Raw genomic sequence first — 23,307 nt, forward strand, 5'->3', positions numbered from 1 at the left:
ATCAGGCTGAAGAATAATTGATTATTAAAATTCAAATTCTCCAGGGTTCTTTTATAAATTTCAAGTTTCCCTGTAAGAAATTAAATTTATTTTGCAAAGTGAACCTAGATAATATCATTTAGTTGGGATATCTGGCAGCTGAGTGTTGAACTTTGCCAATTAGATCTTCTTTTTCGTTTGAAAGTTGGCTAGGCGAGTTTCCAAGGCTACAACTGACAACCAAATACCTTATCCCTAAAGACTGATAATAGCATGACAAATAATTCTAAAGGCATTTTTGCATGATTTTTATTTTGTTTTGTTTCCAGCCACTCCATTCTTGTCAGCAGTATTCTTCTATTTTTTTTTTATTTTTGGCGAAAATATTTGGAAAATATAATGTCTTCAAGAAGCTCTCTTCACATGTCACTTGCACAACAAATTAGTTCACATAAATTGTATTTTTCATTCAAAGTGGGTTGCCGATTTCATAACTTGAAATGTGCAGGCTTTTAAACGTGGCTGCAAAAAGCAAAAATGATCTTGACCTGTGCCCAGGTGGAGGCATATCTGCATTTTAGAGGACTTCTGGAAGGCTACCCCTTCTCTTCCCTTGGAGCCCCAAGGGGAACAGGACTTGGGGTGCCTTGCCTGGCCTGTGTATACTCGGGTCGGACTCAGAAGCTCCCTCCCTTGTTCCTTGGAGGCCAAGAGTCTAGGAGCAGTCTCACTCCTTGGGACCCCGGAGCCCTGGAGCACAGAGATGCTGTTCTCTCTTTAGCGAGGAAATAACAGTAGGATAGGAGTGGATTTCATTCTTCAAGGAACAGAGACCACGTGTGTGATTGGCAGAGCTCCCTCGGGAAGACAGGTTCTCATTTAGCCAGTCTGAGTGACACCTTGAACACCGTGGCTATCTATGTGTATTTGTGAGGAGGTGATAGGAGAGAAAAGAAGCAAATTGCAGTGCTCTGATGTTCTTGTGTTTTGGGCTTTCTTTGCAGCCACATGGTGTGAATATTGCTACATCCGCGTGTTCACAAACACATGCACTCTTGGAACAGTGCTGTCTTGAAAAGATTGCTTCTGCTCCGAGGCACCTGCACGCCTCCATAGACAAAGGCGTGTGTCTATTCATTAGACTTTACATTCTCTCTGGAAGTTACAATCAGTTGATTCTGATGCCAGCAACCGTAGTGTACACATGACTGGGGGTATCAGAGCTCGCCAATGGGACGCGCCCTGGGCATTTTAAACTGAGTTATGCAGTGCAGATTATGTGTACTGTGTGGTGGTTTCCTATGTCCTGGTTTCTCACATAAACGTGGTTTGTTTCGTGAAGTCTGTCTAATACGCCAAGTGACATTAGCCACTCCCTCCTTCATACAGTCAGAAGACTGGGTTCCTATCTGTCTTGTGTCATTTAGCAATCGAATCGCAAACGTCATTTGTTTGTTTATTTCTCCTTCGAAGTGGTGCACTTCTTAAACACAGGTGGCCTTCTATCACTGGCACCCAGCACAGTGCCAGGCCCAGAGTAAGCACTAAATAAATGTTAGTTGTTGAATGAATGAATTGGTAAAACCTGGAAGCGCTGTATCCTGTAATTATATCTCGACAGCATAAACAGGCCACCGGAGACCAATTACAATTCCTCTTGTTTGCAGGAAGGCCATTAGCATTCTGAGATTATAACTAATTGTCAGAAGCCTATTTTTCTCTCCCAACACGTTTTTGCATTAAGGCTTCCTCATTTTTTGTTGTCATGTCTATTTTTAAGCTCATTTTTATTTGTGCATTCATTTAAAAGGAACGTTGCAGTTCCCTACTGTAAAGAATAGCTGGGTCCCAGCAAAAACGTGAAGGTGGTCATTCCACACACATGGTTCCCAGGGCCAAGGGAATGTCATGGCTCGTCACGCGGTGTGCTGACTTTCTAATGATTGTGAATTTGTTTTGTATGGGCAGTAATAAGGTCCTGTGGGTGTGGCCAATGGAGAGAGTGGATGGAGATGCCGGCCTGTTGCCCGTTACCCTGGATACGGAGCCTCGTGTCTCATTTCTGTGGCTGTCACTCCGTGCAGCTCTGTCGAGCACCAGATCAGCAATACGTGTCTCCTCAGTCCTGAAGACACAGCCTTCTCCTTATTTGAGTTGTGGGGCGAGTTCCCTCTCCCCGCCCCCCTCCACCCCATTTGCTTCTCTTTTCCCTCTTGTCTGCTGGGTGCAGATTCCAAATAGAATAGCTGGTGAACTGCTAACCAGGAGCTTGCTTGGCTGTAAAATACATAAATAAATAAAGGCAGTGCTGTGCAGTGGGCAGAGCAAACGAGCGATGGGAAGCCCTTCCTTCTTTCTTCTTCCCCCTTTCTTTTCTTTTTTTATTTTGAGGAGGATGGGGGAGTTCTTTAAACATTTTTTGGAATAATTTTTCATTCTGTCTTAATTTCAAACTTGTAGAAGAGTTGCAGGAATGAACTGCTGTATACCCTTTGTCCCACTTCACCCGTGGTTTATATTTATCTCTGTTTGTTTAATCACACCCTCTTTCTTTACACATGTGCACACATACACACATCTCTCTCTCTATATATATATATAGATATATATATATACATACATATATATACATGCACATATTTGTGTATATTTTTCTGAGCCACTTGAGAGTAAATTGGAGACACTGTTGCCCCTTTACTCCTAAATACTTAAGTGGATGTTTCCTAAAAACAAGGAAATTTTCTCTTAAACATCCACAGTACATCGCTCAAAATCAGGCAGTTTAACCCTGATGCAATACTAATACGTCATCCACGGTTCACGTTCCAGTGTTGCCGTTTGTCCAGGATCACCCCTGGTACTGAATGGCTGCACGTCCTTTGTCTCCTTGGGCCTGGGATGGATGTGGAGTCTTTCTCTGAATTTTGTAACATGAACATGTGGGAAAGGGACAGGGCAGTGGTTCCAGTGAAAGAAGAAAAAGTGAAAGTGTTAGTCACTCAGTCATGTCTGACTCTTTGCAACCCTATGGACTGTAGCCCACTGGGCTCCTTTGTTCACGGGATTTTCCAGGCAAGAATACTGGAGTGGGTAGCCATTTGCTTCTCCAGGGAATCTGCCTGACCCAGGGATCGAATCTGCATCACTCACGTTGCAGGCAGATTCTTTACCATCTGAGCCACCAGTCTCCCAATTTAGGCTCGTCTGACGTTTCCTGGTGACTGTAGAGTCCAGCTCGGCGTTTCTGGTGGGAAATGTAGGGTTGTGCTCTTGTGTGTCACATCAGGGGGCCCAGGACTTCGGTTTGACCTGATATTGGCGGTGTGAACTCTGGTGACTTAGACGGAGGGGGTGTCTGCCCAGCTCCTCTGTGCTTCTTTTCCCCTCTGAATATAATAAGGGGAGTTACTTTGCAGCCACACGAGTTTGTTGTTCATCAAACTTTCACCCACTCCTGTTAGCGCCCATCGATGATTCCAGCTGACATTGCTGTGAAGTGTCCCGTCTCCATTATTTGCTAACATTTTGTTGAGATTTTCACTTCTATATTCAAGAAGACTATTGTAGGCAATTTTCTTTTCCTATTATGTTTTTGTCAGGTTTTAGAATCAGGGTTATTCCAGCTTCAAAAAAATGAGTTGGGAAGTATTCCCTGCTCTTCTATTTTCTGAAAGATTTTGTTTAAGATTGGTGTTATTTTTCCCTTAAATATTTGTTAGAATCTCCCCAGTAAAACTTCTGGCTCTAGGGTTTTCTGAGATGGTTTTTGATGACAGATTCAACACAGATATGGCCTGTTCACATCTGTTATTTCATCTGTGACACTGGGTAAGTTGTATATTTTTAGGAACTTATTAATTTCATCTGAGTTGTTAATTTATTGGGATAAAGTTGCTTACAATATTCCCTTATTCCTTTACTCCCTGGGAAGATCTGCAGAATTATCCCTTCCATTTATGATAGTGGTAATTTCTGCTGTTTATTATTTCCTTCCTTCTACTTACCTGAGTTCAGTTTGCTTGTAGTTTTCCGGTTTCTTAAGGATAAAGCTTAATTTTTCTCAATCTAGCTTCTTTTCTACTTTAAGGGTTTAAACCTACACATTTAACATTAGTGTCTTTGTCATGTATTGGCTCTTACTAAAAGGTGACTTTCTCTATCACTGGCAGTAATCTGTATCTTGCCGTCCACTGAGATAGTACGATTAATAAATATAACCCCTCCAGCATTCTCGTGCTTACTGCCCATCACAGTATATCAGTTTACATCTGTTTACTCATATGTCTATATATGTCTTTACATTGAAAATGTTCTTCCTTTCGTTGGCACAGAGTTTGGTCTTGCTTTTATATCCAATCTGATAGTTTCTGCCTTTTAATTGGCGTGTTTATTGCACTTATGTGTAATGGAATTATTGATATATTTGAATTTAATTCTGCCACTTTTTTTGTTTTCTATTGGTCTCGTTTGTTCTTCTGTTAATTTTTTCCTGCCTTCCTTGGGCTAATTGACTATTTTTGTAGTATTGCATTTTAATTTCTCTATTGAGAATTTTCAAAAAATATAGTACCTTGCTGCAACGCAGTTCCCTCAGCCCCCTCCTCTGTGCTGCTGTTCTCACATACATGATGACATGTACATTACATGACAATCCCGGTAATATGACATTACAATTTTTGATTTGAACAATTCTAAGTTTTAGAGCAAGTAAAAAAAGAGAAAAAAAATTAATCGCCTTTTATACCCACATTTTTACCATTTTTGATGCTTTTGTTTCCTTTCCTTGGTCTGAGTGTCCATCTGATGTCATTTCCCTTCAGCCTAAAGAACTTACTTTAGTACTGTTTTTAGTTTGGTTGGCTGCTGACGAAAGCTCTGTTTTCATCTGAAAATGTCTTTTTTTTTTTTTTGCCTTCAATTTTGAATGATGCTTTACTGGATATAGAATTGAGGTTTGTTCTTGTTTTTCCTTGCAGCACTTTAAAGATACCATCCTGCTGTCTTCTGGAGAGGTCAGCTGTCATTCATATCGTAGCACTGTGTAGAATATCCTCTTTCCTCTGTCAGCTCTTGAGATTGTTCTCTGTGTCTTTGTAGAGTGGGTGTTTTTCCTGCTTTCCGTTTCTTAAACTCCTTGGATTTGTGTGTTGATGCCCTTCAGTTAATTTGGGCAGTTTTTGGCTGTTGTTCCTTTAAGTGCTTTTTAAAATCTCTTTTTTCTTTCAGTCCAGGACTTGGATTACATAAAATTGGAACCCTTGATATTGTCCCGTTAGGTGTTTGGGTTTCTGTTTTTGTTTATTTTTTTAAAGTAATTTTTCTGATGCTCAGATTTGGTGATTTTAATTGCTTTTTTTTAAGTTCAGTGACTCTTTTTGTCACCTCCAATCTGCTGTTAGGCCTCTCCATTACATTTTTTTTTTACCATAGTTATTTTGGTTTTTAGTGCTGGAGCTTCCATTTTTTACCTTTTTTGTAGTTGACATATGTCTATGATGTAGAGATTCCCTGTATGTTCTTTATGCTTGTATTTTATTTTAATCCTTGAATATATTTATAAAAGCTTCCTGAAAGTCCTTGTCTGGCGCTTGCAACATTTGGATCATCTTGGTGTTAATTTTTGTTGACTGTTTTTTTCTTTACTATGGGTCACTTTTTCCTGTTAACACATAATTAGTTAGTTTTAATTGAATGTTGTTGTTTTTGTCTGACCAAGCTACTGTGTCTTGGTCAAAAGTCTTGATTCTTCTGACCAAGCTACTGTGTCTTGGTCAGAAGTCTTGATTCTTTTTTATAGTTTCCATTTCTTTGATGAGATTTCCTATCTGTTCATGTGTTATGAGTATTTTCCTTTTAGTTAACAGCTCTTTAAAGTCCTTTTAAAGTTCACTACTTCTAACATCTGGATCTTCTGTGGATTTGTTTCTACTGACTGAGGTTTTCCTTGAATGTAAGTCACATTTCCCCATTTGTTCTCATGTCTATAAATTTTTATTATCTAATATGTCTTCTTGACGAAACAGTGCAGAAACTCTGGACTCTGTGTTTTTCCTCTGAAGAGTGTTGACTTTGTTCTAGAGTCTGCTCTCTCTTCAGCCCTCAGCAGCTGAAACCACACAGCTCCTTCTGCCTTCCAGCTATTGCTTCACTCTGAACCTTACCCCCTTCCCAGTGCCCACATGGTGCCGAGATCAGCTGAGAGTTAGAGTAAGGTTTAATCTCAGGCAGGTGGGGGCTTTCCCTTGTCTAGCTCTCTTCCAGGATTTCTTCCTCACTTTCCAGCTGCTCTGGTCACCTCTGTCTCTGTCCTCTGACTTATCAAGCCAGTAAAACAGTAGCTTTTACTTTAAGTTCAGCTACCCTGCATGCTGGTGCAGAATGAGGGGTGCCCTGGGCAGAAAGACAGCAGCAGGGCATGTTGTATCCAAGGTCTGCTCCCTTTTAGTCTTGCCAGTGTTTGGTGAGTCTTTGGTGATGGCCTGCAAGCCAGCTATTCCTATATATCCCACTTCACCAATATTTGGTTTGGGTAACAGGAGTTCCCCTCTTTGAGTGTTAGTTTCCTCATCTGGAAAAATGAAGATGAATGATACTTATGTCGTAGGTTTTGAGGAACGTGAAAGAGGGGATGTTCATAAGTGGTTCATGCATGTGTCGGGCACACAGTAGGCATCTGGTAAGTGGTAACTCTCAGGCTTTAGACCTTCTGATCATGTCTGTGCTCAGTCGTATCTGACTCTTTGCAACCCTGTGGACTGTAGCCCACCAGGCTCCTCCGTCCATGGGATTCTCCAGGCAAGAATACTGGAGTGGGTTGCCATTTCCTTCTCCAGGGGATCTTCCCAACCCAGGGATCAAACCCAGGTCTCCCGCATTGCAGGCAGACGCTTTAACCTCTCAGCCACCAGGGAAGCCCTTCTGAGTAAGAGGAAAACTGTTGGCCTTCTATTGATATAACTTGACAAAATGCAAAAGAAAGTGTTCTCTGTTTTGACTCCTGGGGTGTTCTGGCAATATTTTGAATATTAGCTTTCAGAATCTAGTTAGTGATCCATGTGAGATCTGTGCTGTGGTATCTCAAGTGACCCGGGTTTTTCTTGTTATTTGTAATCTGCAAGCTGTCATCAGTGCTGAGCAAGAGCACAGTTGAACGCCTGCTGTTCCCTCGATTCTGTGAACTGTGTGGCTACGGGAAGCTCTTTCAAGTTCGGAAGGTGGGATCATGTGGTTTCAAAACTCAGAAAGTTAAAACCTTCAAGATCGATTCCTTTAAAGTGCCTGGACTTCCTCAGTAGACACAGTCTGGATGAAAACGTGGCCAGAGTAAACTGTGTAAGACACAGTGAATACCACTGCCCTTTCTCCCTGCCACTCGGCCCGTGGAGATTCGGGGAGGCACAGGAGGGAGGGACCTGCTGAGACCTGTCGGCTTGTGCTTAGACACCGGGCCAGGCGTGCAGGGCCTCTCACTGTATGGGCTGAGGGGCTCTAGGACCCTCTTAGCTTTGCCGTCCGTTCTGACTGCACTCCCTGCACTGCCCTCCCCTTTTATGGCTGGTCACTTGGTTGTCAGAGTCTTCTTTCTGAAGGCCATTGCCTCCCCACCCCTCTCCCCATCCCCAGCAGCCTCCCCCTCCATCTTGCTGTGCAACTGCTTATCTTCTCTATGGCCTCTCCTCATGACACGATGTGGAGCCAAGTAGACAGGGCTCATTTACCATGCAGAGAATATTAAGGGTCTCTTTTGCTCTATTGCTAACCAAATGCATTATGTATTGAGACAATTAGGAGCCAGAACGTCCTAGCATGTGGTGCTCAGCTGTAAATCTTCTGTTTCCAATGCAGCAAAGGCACCTGGGTGGTGCCGAGTGGGCGCCGGGCTCAGTAAGTGCTTGTTAGCTGCCTGACCAGCAGAGTAATTGCTCTCAAGCTTCCTGCTTGTTGGTTTTCACAATTTGTTAAGACAAAAAGAAATCTGAGAATAATGAGCATGCGTTTTGCCTCTTTAAGGTGTGTGCTACAAATTTTGGTGATATTTGTCACGCTGTCAGACAAGAAGGCCCTGAACAATTTTTGGTACGTGACATTTTGCAAATTGTAATTGCCGACGTACATCTTAGGGCACTTTTTAAATTAGTGGTAAAGTTTTGTCTTTTTGAGCCTGTTACTTTGGAATGGCAGCTCAATTTTGCATTCATCAGTTTCAGGTTTCTTGACTCCAGGAGCTGAGGTTTCTCTTAAGCACCGGGTGGCTGGTTGCGGGGTTGAGCAGGAGCAGCCCCCGCCTCTTTCCTGGGGGCTCCTGCTGTAGCTTCCTCCCTGGTCACTTCCCCCAGTCTCTTCTTGTTGTCTAAGCCACCCGCTCTGTTCCTTCATGACTGCTCTTTCTGTAACACTGTTCTACCACCTCACTGCTGGGCTTCAGTACCTGTGGGACTTTTCTTGGTTTACAGATTAAAATCCAGACTCCCATTTCCTCCTCCTCTGCCCAGGTCCCTTCACAGGTGCCTTTCCTGTCTCACCTCCACCACCTCCCTCAGGTCTGATTGCTGCTCTAACCATTGGTCATGCATGTGAATCATGGGGAAGGCGAAAGAGGGTATTTTTGATAAAGTCCCTGGTGATTCTTGGCACAGCAGGGTGGAGAACCATGTCACCCTTTGGCTGGGGGGCTTTTCAGGGCCTCAAGGCTTTCTGCTCTTGCATACCGCTTCTCTCCCCGACTTCCCTACTCATTACTACCCACCTCCTTCCAGAGGCTTCCCGGCCTGGGGGGACCCTGCTCACAGTTCACACCCAGCTTGCAGGTGCGTTTGCTTTCTCCCTGTCTTTGACTCACCTGCTGCTGTGTCAGAGTTAGTTTCTCCCTTCTTGGCATTCTGTAGCATTCTGTTCAGGGTGTGTCCCTCACACACCTCTTTACAGTGTCACTGATGGGGGACCTTCACCTAGTCATGTTGGTCTGCTTCTCCACTGCCCACTGAGCACCAGGTCCCCAGAGAACTGTGCTGAGTAAGCACTTGCCACTTTTATGTGACAGGGCGAAATATCTGTATGGTTTGAATTAACCTCAAAAAGTATCATTTTTAAGTTGATTTTTAAATTTAAGTTTAGAAGCTCATTTTGTTCTATTTAAACTGTAGCCATTCAACATAATTCTGAAATAATTTTTAGTGGGCTGTTGCCATGAACACACAACGTTATCTCCTATAGCAGACAGGAGAAGAGCAGTGACCAACATACTAATCCTTCTGTAAGTGGAAATTTCCACGATCATATGTTTCTATTTGTGAAGCATTTTGGCTAATTATTTTACCTAAGGATATTAAAAACAAAGCCTTATTTTTAAAGGGTAAATTTAAAAAGAGGTCATAATCATGACCGCCATACAGATATAAGATGAACACAGGTCAGAGCGTTTATTGAATGCATCGATTAGTGAAGGAACCAGTAAGATCCAACAACTAGCTTAACTGAAGTGCCATATATTCACAGTCACACTGAGGAGGACTGACGTGAGCTTGTAAATTGACTCACCACCATCCATATCCAGGGTGATGATAACCCATTGCATTCCATCGCTCCCAGCTTGCCTTCTATGAACAGGAACAGTTTGCATTACTATCAGGTTTTAACAATCTGCCCTCTATGACTAAAAGGGAGACTGTGGCTCAGACATAAAAAAAAAAATAAACAAAAAAAAAAAACAAACCTGCCTGCAATGCAGGTAAACCCGGGTTTGATCCTTGGGTGGGGAAGATCCCCCAGAGAAGGGAATGGCAACCCACTCCAGTATTCTTGCCTGTAAAATTCCATGGACAGAGGAGCCTGGTGGGCTATAGTCCATGGGGGTTGCAAGGAGTCGGACATGACTGAGCGACTAACACTTTCACTTATGACTAAAACATCCCCAAAGACCATCTTACCTTGGTGGGTGTGCTGCTTGGGGAATCCAGAACTTCAGAGTCATCCACAATTCTTCTCTACAATTCACATAACAGATACCAGTCATTCAGCCTTTGGGAGGTTTTCTGTATTTAACCAGGTCATTTGCTAGGATTAAGGGGTAAAGGAAGTTACTTCTCATTATTTCTGTTTGTTTCAGATGCTTCATTTTGGACTCATATCTGGTTCCCTTTTCTGCACCCTTAACTTACAGCTCTGCCTCCATGGCATCACTGAGTCAGGCCCACCCTTGCTCAGGGTGGCTGAGTCAGAGCAGCACGGTTCTGTTGGCTTTGGTAGCTCCTGAAGTTTTTTGAGCTCTGCACGGACAGCATGTGGGGGATGCGCAAAACCTATGCTGAGTGCTTCCTGGCCGTGGCCCACAACACGTCCCCTGAGGTCTGCAGGGCCAGACTCTGGCCCCTTTTCATCACACTGATCAGTGACCCCTGCCGATGGGTGAGTGTGGCCACTCTGAGGCCTCAGCATGGCCTCTGGACTTGTCACTGTGTCCTGTGTCTTTTCAGTAATGGACCAGCTTATTTAGACTTTGTGAGGATTTTTAGGGCACCTGAAATCTCAGAAGGCTGGAGTGTTGGTAGCAAACAAATATTCCAGAAATGAAAATGAGGAGAAAACTGTAACTGCCAAGTTACCTTTTCTGTTACAGTCATAAACATGCCCACAGTGATTAATAAGCGCTGTTCACATGCTTTACAAAGTCTGGAATTATTTGATATGGAATTAATATTCTGGAAGCATACAAACTACATGATGGTACTACAGTTTTCCTGATTTTCTATTGAAAAATAGTTTATTTGGAACTGAGGGACTGCTTTTAGAAAGCAATACACCTGCTGAGACATGATTTGGTGGATATCGAGTTGTCTGGTGGTTAGCCATCTGTCCCACCTGGAATCAAGTGAATCAGACCCCGTACCCACTGAGCCCTCTCTGACTGCAGGTGCTCAAGGCTGCCTTCCAGTCCCTGGGCCCCTTCATCTCCACCTTTGCCAACCAGCCCTCCAGGGCTGGCCTCTATATTCAGGAAGATAGTACCTTGAACATCTGACCACTAGCTCCGGGTTTGGACTCAGACATCAGCCCGGGCTACTGGGTGCAGGCAGCTGTGGGGACACAGCCTCCGCCTGGTGAGTTTCAGCCGGATAATTATCAGGGTCCCCGCTTTACCTCAAGCGTCCACCTAAAATTCTAGCAATTATCTCGTCTGGAGTTTTAGTAACAGTGACCTTCTGGGCAAGATGGAATATTAGAGCTTTAATTATGTAAAGAAGCAAAAAGTAATTGCAATAATGATTTTGAAACATGACTACTGGGTTATAAATAATGAAGCTACTGTCTCCTAAATTTAGATAAAATATTCATTGAGAGTAGTGATTAAATAACCTATAAAGAAAATTTTCTTTTACCATTTGATTAATGAAGTTCTTTGGACAATTCACACAGGGAAAATGTGAAGTCTCCCAAATAGACTTTTGTGCCATAGGATTTTACATGCACATGAAGGGGACATTCCTGACCCTCTGTTCGTCGGCCCTACACTGTATTTCTTGTATGTTCTAGTGATTGATCTTGGGTTTGTTTTTTTTTTTTGTCTTCCCTCTGAAGATGATGGATACACTCTAAGCAGACCATTCAAGATGGTTCACAAGCATCTGTCCAGTGTTAATGTTCCTCAGCAGTGAGAGAGGAGGTAACTCACATCTCAGGTGGTATGGATGCTCTGTAGGGGTGGTGGATCCTTCCCTCCACCTTTCTTCACCAAGATTCACTGAGTTCTTGCTGAAGGTCAGGCCTGGGGCGCCATGTCTTCCTCATCAAGACTTTCCAACTGGCTCTCGAGTAGCCAGGTCTTACCAGCTCCCACACCTTTTATTTTCTAACGCCTGCCCCCTGGTGGAGGGACTGATGAGCAGTAAGTGCAAGAAGTCTTGCCATGCCAAGGGGTGCCAGCGCACTGAAGCCAGGGCTCATGCACCACTTGGGCACGGTGGAGGGGTTGGCTGCACCTTCCTGTGCCTTTTTCAGTGCACAAAGTACCCCTCAGTGGATCCGAGGGTACTGACTGGGCCCCTTGTCCTCTGTGAGGTTAGTATCTTCTGGCCCCAGGAGACCTGAGAGGTTGGGTCTCCAGGTAGATGGGAGGACTGGCTTGCGAGGACGTGGGCCTCACCTTTTCCCAATTTCCTTCTAGTCTGTTGTTGTTTGTTGTTCAGTTGCTCAGTTGTATCCAATTCGCGATCCCATGGACTGCAGCGCACCAGGCTTCCCTGTCCCTCACTATCTCCCGGAGCTTGCTTAAACTCATGTCCATTAAGTCGATGATGCCATCCAACCATCTCATCCTCTGTCACCCCCTCCTCCTCATGCCCTCAATCTCCAGTCTGTTGTACGGCGCTAAAAACTTGCTTCCCTCAATTTAACGTACTTCAGCACAGTCAGGCCAGACAGAGCCAGCTCTGCTCAGAGAACTCTGTCTTTGCCCGTCCACAGACACCAGCACCTTCCCACGTGTCAGTAGCTCCTCTGGTGGCCTGGTGGAGAACTCTGTCTTGGCTGGAGCCGAGCTGACCAGTCTTCCCCCAGAGGCCACGAAGCTCCCCAGTGTTAACGACCTCCCCATCCATGGCCATCCTCAACCGGATTCCTGGGCCTACCCAGAGTGTCCTGAAGATGCTTTCAATAATTTCCTTTTATTGGCAAACTCCTCTCCCTGACACAAGCAAGGACTTAGAGCTGCTGCTGAGTGAGGCTGGCCACGGGAGGAAGGCGGGATTTCACCCGGGGCCATGCACAGGGGCTATGTGGCCAGGAGCGGAATCCAGAGAGTTCTGGGTAGCTTGCAAGAGCACATGATGAATGATCCAGGCATTCAAGATAACTGTTGTCCATCCTGATGAGAGAAAACTGCATCTTTCTCTGTATGTGTGCTCCCTTTTGTCCCCCCCGGGGAGGGTAGTGTAGGGGGAGCCTGGCTCAGTCTTTCTTCACTGCCGTCACCCGGGGGATCCCACTGTGCAGGTCCCAGCAGGGGTTTCACCTCCTTGCTTTTCAGCCATGCCTGCAAAACTGGAGCCGGCTTTCAGGTAAAAGCAGGCAGTTCTCAGGCACGTCCTAAGCAGTGGAAATTTCATTAGCTCCTTGGACCCGGTTCTGTCACTTCCTGTGTGACAATGCCCTTTCTAGTTATGAACAGCTAAGGACAGTGCCCCTTTCAGAGCCTGTTAATTCAGCCCTCACCTAAAGCTGAAGATGTTTGCCTTTGTGCAGCCAGGAAAAGTACAACTTCTTCTCTGGGGTATTTTTCATGCCGTGACTAGTGTTCCCACAGAGTGTCTGATCTGGGAGCCAGGCCCTGCGGTCCATATCCATCATCACGCCTCTTCTTTCTCTAAACACGGCTAGATTTGTATTCTTCCCTGAGTTGGGGAAACTGGAAAAAAAAAACAACACTTGCTGCTGTTGCCAGGCAAAGATTTGTGAAGCCTTTCGGGAAAGGAAATGTGAAAATCCAGTTAGCTCTGTGATTATTCTGTGTCTTTAAATTCATAAAGGAAATTAACTCAGCGTTTGCTGAAGGATCAAGCACATGTAACATATCGCTCCTAATAGTTATAGACAAAGGTCTGTTCTTGGAAAATGCATTTCTAAAGCTGAGTTATTCAGTGCCTGGACCTGGACTGGGTGCTGAGGCTGTGATGACAGACACACGAGGCCCTTATGGCCTGGTTGAGGGGATTGTGGACACAATCCCCTGCATAGGGCGTGTCAGGCCAGGGCAGGGGCGGGTGCACAGGCCAGGAAGCCATCCCTCCTGGGGGCAGAGGAAGGGTCTAGGAGAAGACCTGGCAGAGCAGCTGACATGTGAGGCGGGCTTTAGGCAATGGCCAGGAGTCTATCATCTCGAAAAGTCAGGGATGAGTTCAGAGGTTTCCTCCAGTTTCCCCAAAGCATTTGTGAAATCCTGCATGCAGATGCGGACTTAATCTCTTTGTGACAAAGGACCCACAACTTTCATCAGTGCTCAAAGGGATCTGGGACCCCAAAGATTCAGAAAGAAACCCCACATTGCGGATTCATGCCCTAGCCATGGCGGGGTGTGGTCTTTGCAAGCTCCAAATATTTCAGTGACTCTCTGGGATTTGACTGGTGGAAAACAGGATGCAGGGAGTGCTATGTGTGTGGAGCCGGGGCCTTGGAAACACGAGTTGGTTTTTATAGAAAGGCACGTGAAATATATCATCTTCACTGTTAGGATAGCCTCAGGTTGTCAAGTCGAGGATAGAAAGATCGAGTAGCCCTGGGGGCTCAGGAGCGAGGTCTTCAGTCATCCATGAAGATCGCCTCAGCTCATGCATGTGCATGCGTGTGTGGCAGGGCCAGCAGCTGTCCACTTTATAAATGGGGGACCCCCGCCCACTGTGCTTCTGGGCCTCCCGGACAGCGGTGTTCAGGACACTGTGTTGTCTTTCTGTGAAAGATGATGAAGTTAAACTCTGATTTTCCCAATTGAGGCTTTTCAACTTCAGGTTTGATGCTCTGTGCATGGCTGGTGTTTAGCTGGAATAAAGTTAATGTCTGTAAACCTCAGCATCTCGGCGAGAGGGGGGCCGGGGGGCGGGGTAGGGGTGCTGTGCTTGTGCAGCACGTTTGCATCCAGCCTGTCTTGTTGTAAAGCCAAATCCAGTTATTAAAATTCTCGAAACTTCTCTTCCCACAGCTCAAGTTCAGGGATTATCAGCTGCACGGAGAGCTGCCCAGCTTGACTCTGTGAACAAGGCCTAGCACCAGCCAAGAGAAGGGCCAAGTGAAGTGTCCATGACAGGTCCCATCCCTGCCCCTGACAGCCAGGGGCCCCAGCTGACCTCACCACCGTGGGGCGAGCTTTCCGCAGCCAGGATATTAGCAAGCACGGTAAGTCTCTGCCCTGTCCCTCTGTCACTGAGGATGTGACAGAAATCACAAAGCCGCATTTTCTTTTATTAATATATCCTGGCAGAGATGATAAATGGCAAATTTAATTTTATTCTTAAGGTCATGTGTTGGATAACTAGACAACCAATCAATGGGGTGATTGATAACACTGACTCTCCTCCACGAAACAGAGGTGGGAGACCAAAAAGCGCCTTCCCCCCTCCCCAGAGATGACGAGACCTGCTTATTTGGGGGGAATTAAATGTCTAAAGGCTCCATCTCACCGCTGACCGACATTCACATCTTTCAGTGATGAGAGGAAGTGAGTTCATGCAGCTCCTGGAATGTAAAGTTGACAGTGGCCTTCAAGCTGTGTATCACCTCCAGCCTGTCCTGCGGGCCTCCTCTCACACCTGGCTGCTCAGGATGGGAGGTGGATGCTGTTTCTTGGGGGAGAGATTTTGAAAAGCCAGTAGCTCATCACTTTTTCTCCTCTAGTCTGAAGCCAGCCCAGGTGAGACCTGGACTCCACGTCTAGGGCAAGGAGGAAGCCCAGCACTTCTTTCTTTTTTTAAAAAAAAAAATTTATTGGCTTGGTAGCTCAGGTGGTAAAGAATCTGCCTGCAATGCAGGAGACCCAGGTTCGATTCCTGGGTTGTGAAGATCCCCTGGAGAAGGCAACCTACTCCAGTATTCTTGCCTAGAGAATTCCATGGACAGAGGAGTCTGGTGGGCTACAGTCCATGAGGGTCACGAAGAGTAGGAAATGAATGAGCAGCTAACATAGTTGATGTGCAGTGTGTTAGTTTCAGATGTACAGCAAAGTGAATCGGTTTCACATATACACATATCCACTAGTTTTTAGATTCTTTTCCCATGTAGACCATTAGAGAGTATTGAGTCGAGCTCCCTGTGTTACACAGCGGATCATCATTAGTTACCTATAGTAGTGTGTCTGTATCAACCCTAGTCTCCCAGTTTACCCCTCCCCCTGCCTTGTCTCCTGGCCATCATATGTTTGTTTTCTACATCCATGACTCTACTTCTGTTTTGTAAAGAGGTTCATTTGTACCTTTTTGTTTAAATTCTACACATAAGCGATATCATATGATTTGGCGTTTATTTCTCACCTTAAGTTTCTCCAGCTTTCCAGCGTGCTTATGGTTCGAGGCTCTGATGCCTTCCTAATTCCTACTAAGCTTGCACACGGACCCCCTTGAGCTGGGGTCCTTCCCAGGTAATGGTAAGCCTATCGAATTAAAATCAGCGAGGAATCTGTGCTCATAAAGTCATGGTGTGTTGGCACTCTTTCATTTTTATGGGCTGTGATGGGCAGTCTTCAAAATTGTGGTCTCCAGGGCCAGAGTACCAATTGTTTGTCCATTCTCACAGTTTATATTTTGGTTTTCATGATTAAACTAACTTATCACCTCCCTTTACCCCCACTGGTTCACTCCAGTAAAGCAAAACAAAAGATGAATGAAAACGGTCCAAATACTAAATGTTTAAGAGTTCGTTAAGGTTGCCTTTGACTAGTAAGGGATGAGATGATATCCTGTTTTGCTGATTGGTTTCAAAAAATAGGCAAGAAAGCTCATATTGTTACCCTTGTTGCCTGGAGTATAAAAACCATCTGTGTTAAGTGGAAAGGTGTGGTCATGTATACCTTGGTGGGAGACGTGGTACTCTTTGGGCTTCTTTGTCATACATGGACACAAAAACAGAAACAAAAGAACAGATACTTCCAAGCTGGTGTTCTTAAGTGATGGATCTTGAAGGGTCTGCATAGCTGGGCTCTTGGTTTATCTTGAGGTATGTCAGGCAGCTTGAACTTGACCCTTAGTTTCCTAAGGGGTCAGTCAGGATGCTTTTAGTTGCAAAAGAAGAAAAAACAAACAAACAAAAAAACCTCAAAGAGCTTAAGCAATGAGGCAGAAGAGGAGGTGAAGCTGGGAGACTGGTCCCCTCAGCCCTTGTGTTGACCCTGGTCCAGCTCCCACTCTACCATCTTTATGCGCTGACTCAATCCAGAGCTATCCGGGGAAAGAGGGTCTTGTTCTTCCCACTTGTCTCTTTTGACTGCCTGGTGATTTTCTGGGGAAATGACCTCCTAGCTCCTTCTGGGGTTGCTTTGACTTGGGGTGGTTTACTTAAACCTTAACTTGGCTCCAGGAGTAAGTTCTGTATGTAATGATGGCACTGAAGACTTGGGAATAAAATTAATTCCTGGAGGAAGAGAAATGATCTATTATTTATTAATCTCTGTGAATTTATTAACTTGGAGAAATTGAGGTCTTAGGTTATCACATCAAAATATTTCTGTTTTATCATGTCCCTCTATTAAAATGAGTGGTACATTTCAGTGAAAACCTTGGGAATTGAAGGTTCTGGTAGCATGCCTCAGAGCAAGCGAAGCATCAATCGGTGTATTAATCGACTTTCCCGGATCATATATTGAGCTGATTTGTCAGAATCCATTAAGCTAGTCGACAGTATGACATTTCAAGTGCAAGTAGGAAAATCCATGTTATGGTTGAAGGAGAAGGTCAGGTCCATCTCAGTTAATCAATGATCAGAGACCAATATGTCACCGCCGGACGGTCCTGCTCATTTTAATTGTTAACCTAATGTAAAGGTTCATCAGCAAACATTAGAGGTGTTTGTACATGTGAAAATTGAGAACAGTTTCCTAAGTAAATACTCTTTTATCAGCAGTGTCTTTTCACTCAGATTAAATGGGTCCTCCCCTTCACTGTCCACCCTCTCTCTCTGGAGTCCAGCCGGGAGGCACTCTCCTATTCCTGAGAAACGCTGAGGGTACTGATCACCATTTCCTACAAACCTTGCTCTGCCTTCTGGAGTGGTCTATGCTTTAAACATGTGACTGTTGATCAGTTAACCATACCGGGGATCCTGGGGCTTAAAGAAGGGTAAATGCAGACTCAGGTTGTTGGTACCCAGCAACGGGAGCCTGTCTTTTGTAAGAGCCTCAAGCAGCCTTGAATGTAAGATGCACCTTCAGTGAGTGACCTGTGCGATATCAAATATAAGCTTGCAAATGTATTTTTTTGCATCTAGAGAAATGCCACTGACTTCAGGGGGAGCTCTGGCCTTGGTTTGCAGAAGTCATTTCTGGCCTTGAAAGAGGGTTCTTTGAAGGGGGAGCAGTAGGGCGGCTTCCTCCTTTGGACTGTGTTGCTAACCTGCCCACTCTCTCTGCAGGGTCCAGGTGGACCTGGCAGTGGTGTGAGGGGCCCCAGTCCCTTCGAAGAGAATAAATCTAAATTACAGGTTTCTTCCTTGACAAGAAAAGCAACTCAAAATTTTACATTATCTGGAAGTTAAATTTAAGAATGGCTGTTGGAGCCAAATGTTTTTCTTCCATCAATATTAATGACATATCTTAGTTCATAATCTCTGTTGCTAATATTTCCTCTCCAACTGAAAAAAAAGTAAATTCTCAAGTAGTGTTTAAAGTATTCCAAACAATCTAGAATGGTATCTTAATAAAACAAAATGAAGTATGAGAAAAGAATTTGACACGTATACATTAATGTTTAATGTCTATTTATGCAAACCATTTAAGTCCTTTTTTTTTTGGTCCGAAAACTTTTTGACAACTTCCTTTGTTGAACCACGTTTGGTTTTGTTCTACCTCGTGGCTAGTTTCTTGTGCTATGGAAGTTCTCTTAAAGGTTTGTAATCACTGAATCCCATTGTCCTCATAGAGAAAAGGTGAGTGGGTAATGTCTTAAGAAGGCAGCATTCCGTCCATTGGAAAAAGGTAGTAGTGAGCAGAGTGAGGGCCTCGAGCCATAGAGGCTGGGGCAGTTATAGGAGAAGAGGAGAGGGTTTGCATTTTCCAGAGCTGCCTGGACCAGTCTAACAAGACGTGGATGTTCTCGACTGTGCTCTGTGACATGGTGCTGGACCAGTTTGGAAACGACCCTGCTTTAACTTGCGTCCAGGTTGAAAACTCACCCCCCTGCAAAACCAGAAGTCGGTCCAGGCCTCTCGTCCCTCTTACGTCTCTGCTTGGCTGTTTTCACATTTAAGTTCCAACCACCTTGTCTTTCGTGAGTATTCTCCCTCTCTCCTGCAAGCATGATGGTTTCCTTTCTCTCCCATTTCCCAGGACATAAAACCTCAGCCCCTGCTAGATCAGTGTGTGTCCATGACCGACCCAGCAGCGCAGACCGTCAACACCAACATAGCCAAACACTGCGCCTGCAGCCTGCCTGGGGGTGGCGCTCACCCTGGGCCGGCAGAACTGGCACTGCCTGAAAGGCACGTACAAGACGCTGGCCTCCGACGTGCGGGTAAAAGAAGCCTTTGCAGAGGCTGGCTCAGAACAGCTAATTAGGAGACGGGGAAGCTGCGGCCAGGCCCACTGACCTGTGCTTTTTGTGGCTGACGTTGGCGTGTTTACTGGCCTCTGATGAAATAGAGCTTTAAGTGGTCAGCACCTGGCAGTATCAGTTTTGCTCCAGAAATGCCACCTACGCTCTTGATAATGCTGAGTTCTGCTTGCCTTCTGAGGTCCACCCCGTGGAAAGTCCAGCGCACCCTGGCCTTCTCTTTCCACGAGCTTGCTGTGATCTTTGGGGATCAGTTAACAGCAGCCCACCTGCTACCCGTCTTCAATGGATTTCTAAAGGACCTGGATAAAGTATGAATAGGAGTCCTCAAACACCTGTATGATTTTCTAAAGGTAGGGAGAAGGGTTAAAACAATAAACAAACCTCCCCTCTTCAATACAATTTTTTAAAACCCTGGGTAGGTATAGATTCAGTTAAAAAAAAAAAAAAAGCAGCTGTCTGGGTTTCTTCAGTTGAAACGTATCATCCACAGTCTTAAAGTGGGCATTCTTTCAGTGATGGGTAAATATTTTTCTGTCTTTCCTCCTAATCCCCCTGTCCCTTAGAGTTCTAATGCCATGGAGAATTACACTCCGGGAAAGGAGAAGCTGGGTTGCCGGGCAGCGTGTGCCTTGCCCGGGGTCATCTAAGAGAAGTGCCCGGCTGAAATCCAGTCTCAGTTCTGCATGAAGAGCTTTTTCTTGCAAGATGGTGCTGATTGCCTCCTTGCCTTTTTTTTTCCTCCCCTCCTAAAGGAATGATGAGTATAAAACTGAGAGTTTAAAAATGACCTCAAGAAACTAATTAGTTGCATCCAGACGACCGGGAGCTGCCCTTGACAGAGCTGGGCGCCTGCTGCTTGGCTGGTGTGGGCACAGAGCGCGCGAGCAGCGCCTCCTCCCTGGGAAGCAGCGTGGCATTATCTCCCGAGCACACACAGGCCTGGGTTTTTTGTGTTTTTTTTTCAGGCAGGAAATTGTGAAAGATGGAAGAGTGGAGGGCGTGTAGAAACACACAAGCATATACACGAAACAGGGGGGAAAGGTTGGAAGCAGTCAGGGAGGCACTGTCTGTGTGTTTACAGCAAAGCTAATTCACAGCCACTCTGGGTAATGGAGACTCAGGCGTCAGGGAGACATACAGCTATGGCCAGGGACAGATGTATAACCTGAAGTTTATAAGAAAACAGAGTATTGGGGGGCATTCTGGAGGATTATATATTCTTATTTATATGTAAATTTTTAAAAACTAGTTGCTTCATGAAGACAAGAGGAGAGAATATCTTTATCAGCTTCAAGAATTTGTAGTGACCGATAACAGCAGCAATTGGAGGTTTCGATATGAACTAGCAGAGTAAGTAAAACCTGTTCGGGGATATGAGAAGGCAAATTAGATGGAATAATTCTTAATTTCCCTACCTTATAATTGATTTCTAAAGTAGCAGTAAGAGTCTTCTTCTGGATAAAGAGATTATGTTTTTATTAAGGGATAAACTGAATTCCAAAGCTCTAAGTTACAAATACCACAGTCTCCGGGGAGACATTCATTTTCAGAGGCAGACAGGGCGAGAGTCACTTTGAAATTAGAGTGTTCTGCTGTTCTATAAGGCAATTTATTCGAACCAAATAAAAGATGAATCACCCGCTCTTCAATATTCTCCTATTAATCGGAGCAGTTTTTGCCAAAGCTTTCTTGAACATTCTGAGTGTAACCCTCTGTTTAAGGACACAGCGTGGTTTATACACTTCAGCTCCTAAAGAAAATTATGCTACAGTGAGAGAGATGAGAAAGTCTAACCCAGATGAGGTGATTATTGAATAAAAACGTCCCCCAAGGTGGCTCATTTTGTGTGTGAAGGAGTTATTTAACTCCATTGTGTGCCGGCAAGAAGAATGTTCAAGGTCTTAGTGATTGCAGAAGAGTGAAATCGTCCCCTTAAATAATTCTCCTTCCTGGGGTGTAGAATGTGCTTTCCGCAGTATTGAGTAGATTTGTTTGTGGTGGTGTTGTTTGGGTGTTAGTTTTCACCTCCTCAAGATTTATTTCTGTAATCTCTTGTTTTCATTTTTCTTGCCCTCAACTAGAAATCTCTCAAATAATTGTCTTCCCTGTAGAAATCCATCAGGATTTTGCAGCTCTTCGGGATAAGATTTGGCCGATGCCAGGGGCAAACGAAAAGATTTTCTCTTTGCTGTGATCCTTAATCATTATGCTTAATTTGAGAGACTGAGGTTTCAGTCATTATGCCTTGTCCCCGGCGCATATTCTGAGAAAAACAGGCCCACGTTTTTTTCCGTGAAGGCATCGCGCCCTCTAGTGGCCGATGCGGGAACTCGGCGCGGCCCGCCTCGGGCTGGGCTGAACCGTCTACCCCGGGTTGGGGGCTCCGATGGGGATGCGAGGACCGAGACCCCGGGTGGGGTTGGGGCCGGAGGCCGGCAGGAACCGGGAACGGGGGGCCGGAGACCAAGGATGGAGTCGGGACGAGGGACCGGCTGATCCACCTCCCAGGGCCGGCGACCGAGGGAGGGCACGGTGTGGACCCGGTGCTGGTGCCGGTGCTGGCTGCGAGGACCCGTTTCCCGGGCCGGGCCGAGCCGACTAGCCTCGCCGGACGGCGTTATCGCCGACATCTGTGCGGTGGTTATTGAAGCCGAAGCCCACCGATATAAATTGTGTGTTCCGTGCCCACGATACTGGTATCATTTTTCTGAAAACAGTGCCTTTTTTTTTTTTTTTTTGATATGAAAGTATTCATCGGCACCCCTGGCTTCTGTTTCTAACTTCCACGCAATCACTCTTTCATTACCTTTCCTTTGCCAGGGTGGAAATCATGCCGTTTGTTTCTGTTCCCCTCTCCCCTTCCCCACTTGGAGAGAGCTCTCTGGCGGTGGCTTGTTCCCACCGGCGGGTGATGGATTTTCCCCGGAGCGCGGAGCCCGGCTCGGTTCTCCCCAAGCGGACCTCGTGCGAGCGCGCGAGCCGAGAGCTCAGGCAGAGCAGTTAGTCTGCAGCGTCGGGGCTGCGGCGACCGGGAAACCTCGTTTGTTTTCCCCTTGATCTGCTGATCTTTGGGAACTTCAGCGTCCTGGCTATTTTTATGTTATCTGATTTTTTAAAGTTTTATGTGTTTTCGAACTGATAACCTAAAGTTGAAAGATTAAAGCCCTTATTCATAAATTTCTCAACCTCTGTTTTACAAAGTCTAACTTATTTTCTTTTGGTTTGATTTGTGTGCGTGAGAGAGATGAAGAATTAAGATTTCTTTGTTTTTCTTCACTTTTCTTTGCGTAGCCATTTTCCCTCAGCTTCCGTTGATCTCACAGCCCGGCTATTTTTGTCTGTAAGATGAAATGAGAGTAAAGAGATAAATAATGTTTTTCACATTTCATAATTTATTTTCTTTTTAATTTCGGACAGTTGATACTGATTTTGGAACTCCATAATCCCAATGATGTTTATGATCATTTAATGCACATTGCCTTAAAGTTGTGTGCAGATAAAGAGTCTGAGGTTCAGTGAATCTCCTTCAAATTAGTCAGGAATCATGGCCTTTTCTGTTTATGATTTTTAGAAAAAGGAATATTTATGTTTCTTCCATTTTAACTCCTGTATTTTATCTGGGCTTAATTTGTCCATTTACTCATGAAAGCAGCTTTTATTTTAAAATTAGAAACTGTATTATAGTTTTATTAATATAAAGTTAGCTCTTTGGTTTAACTATGTGCCTGAGCATGAAAATTGTAGGTAAATTACTTTATATATCACACCCTTTAAACAGTGGCTTAGTGTTTTCTTCTAAACATAGATTGGGTTGATTCTCTAGCACGGTTTTATAAAAAAAAAGTAGTTAGTAAGCAGACTCCAGCGAAGAAAAGATGATCCTGTTTTATGTGAGCTTATACCAGCTGAACACTGAGAAAAAAAAAAAAACTCACTTGAAAATATCGATTTACTAAGGTACTCTGATGGTGTTAAAATGTTATAAAAATGACATGTTCTGAAAGGTAATGATTTAGTTAGCAAGGGGACATTTTCTCAGATTTGGAATCTTAAGATTAATAATGTATTTTTCTAATGCCATTCCCTT

General features: G+C 44.7%; 1 pseudogene; it reads left to right on the top strand.

Annotated features, from left to right (window-relative positions):
- LOC129625206 (serine/threonine-protein phosphatase 4 regulatory subunit 1-like) overlaps positions 1–23,307 on the top strand; it is a 43,757-nt pseudogene that overhangs the window by 13,259 nt on the left and 7,191 nt on the right.

Source organism: Bubalus kerabau, chromosome 13, assembly GCF_029407905.1.
Source record: "Bubalus kerabau isolate K-KA32 ecotype Philippines breed swamp buffalo chromosome 13, PCC_UOA_SB_1v2, whole genome shotgun sequence".
Taxonomy (NCBI): domain Eukaryota; kingdom Metazoa; phylum Chordata; class Mammalia; order Artiodactyla; family Bovidae; genus Bubalus; species Bubalus kerabau.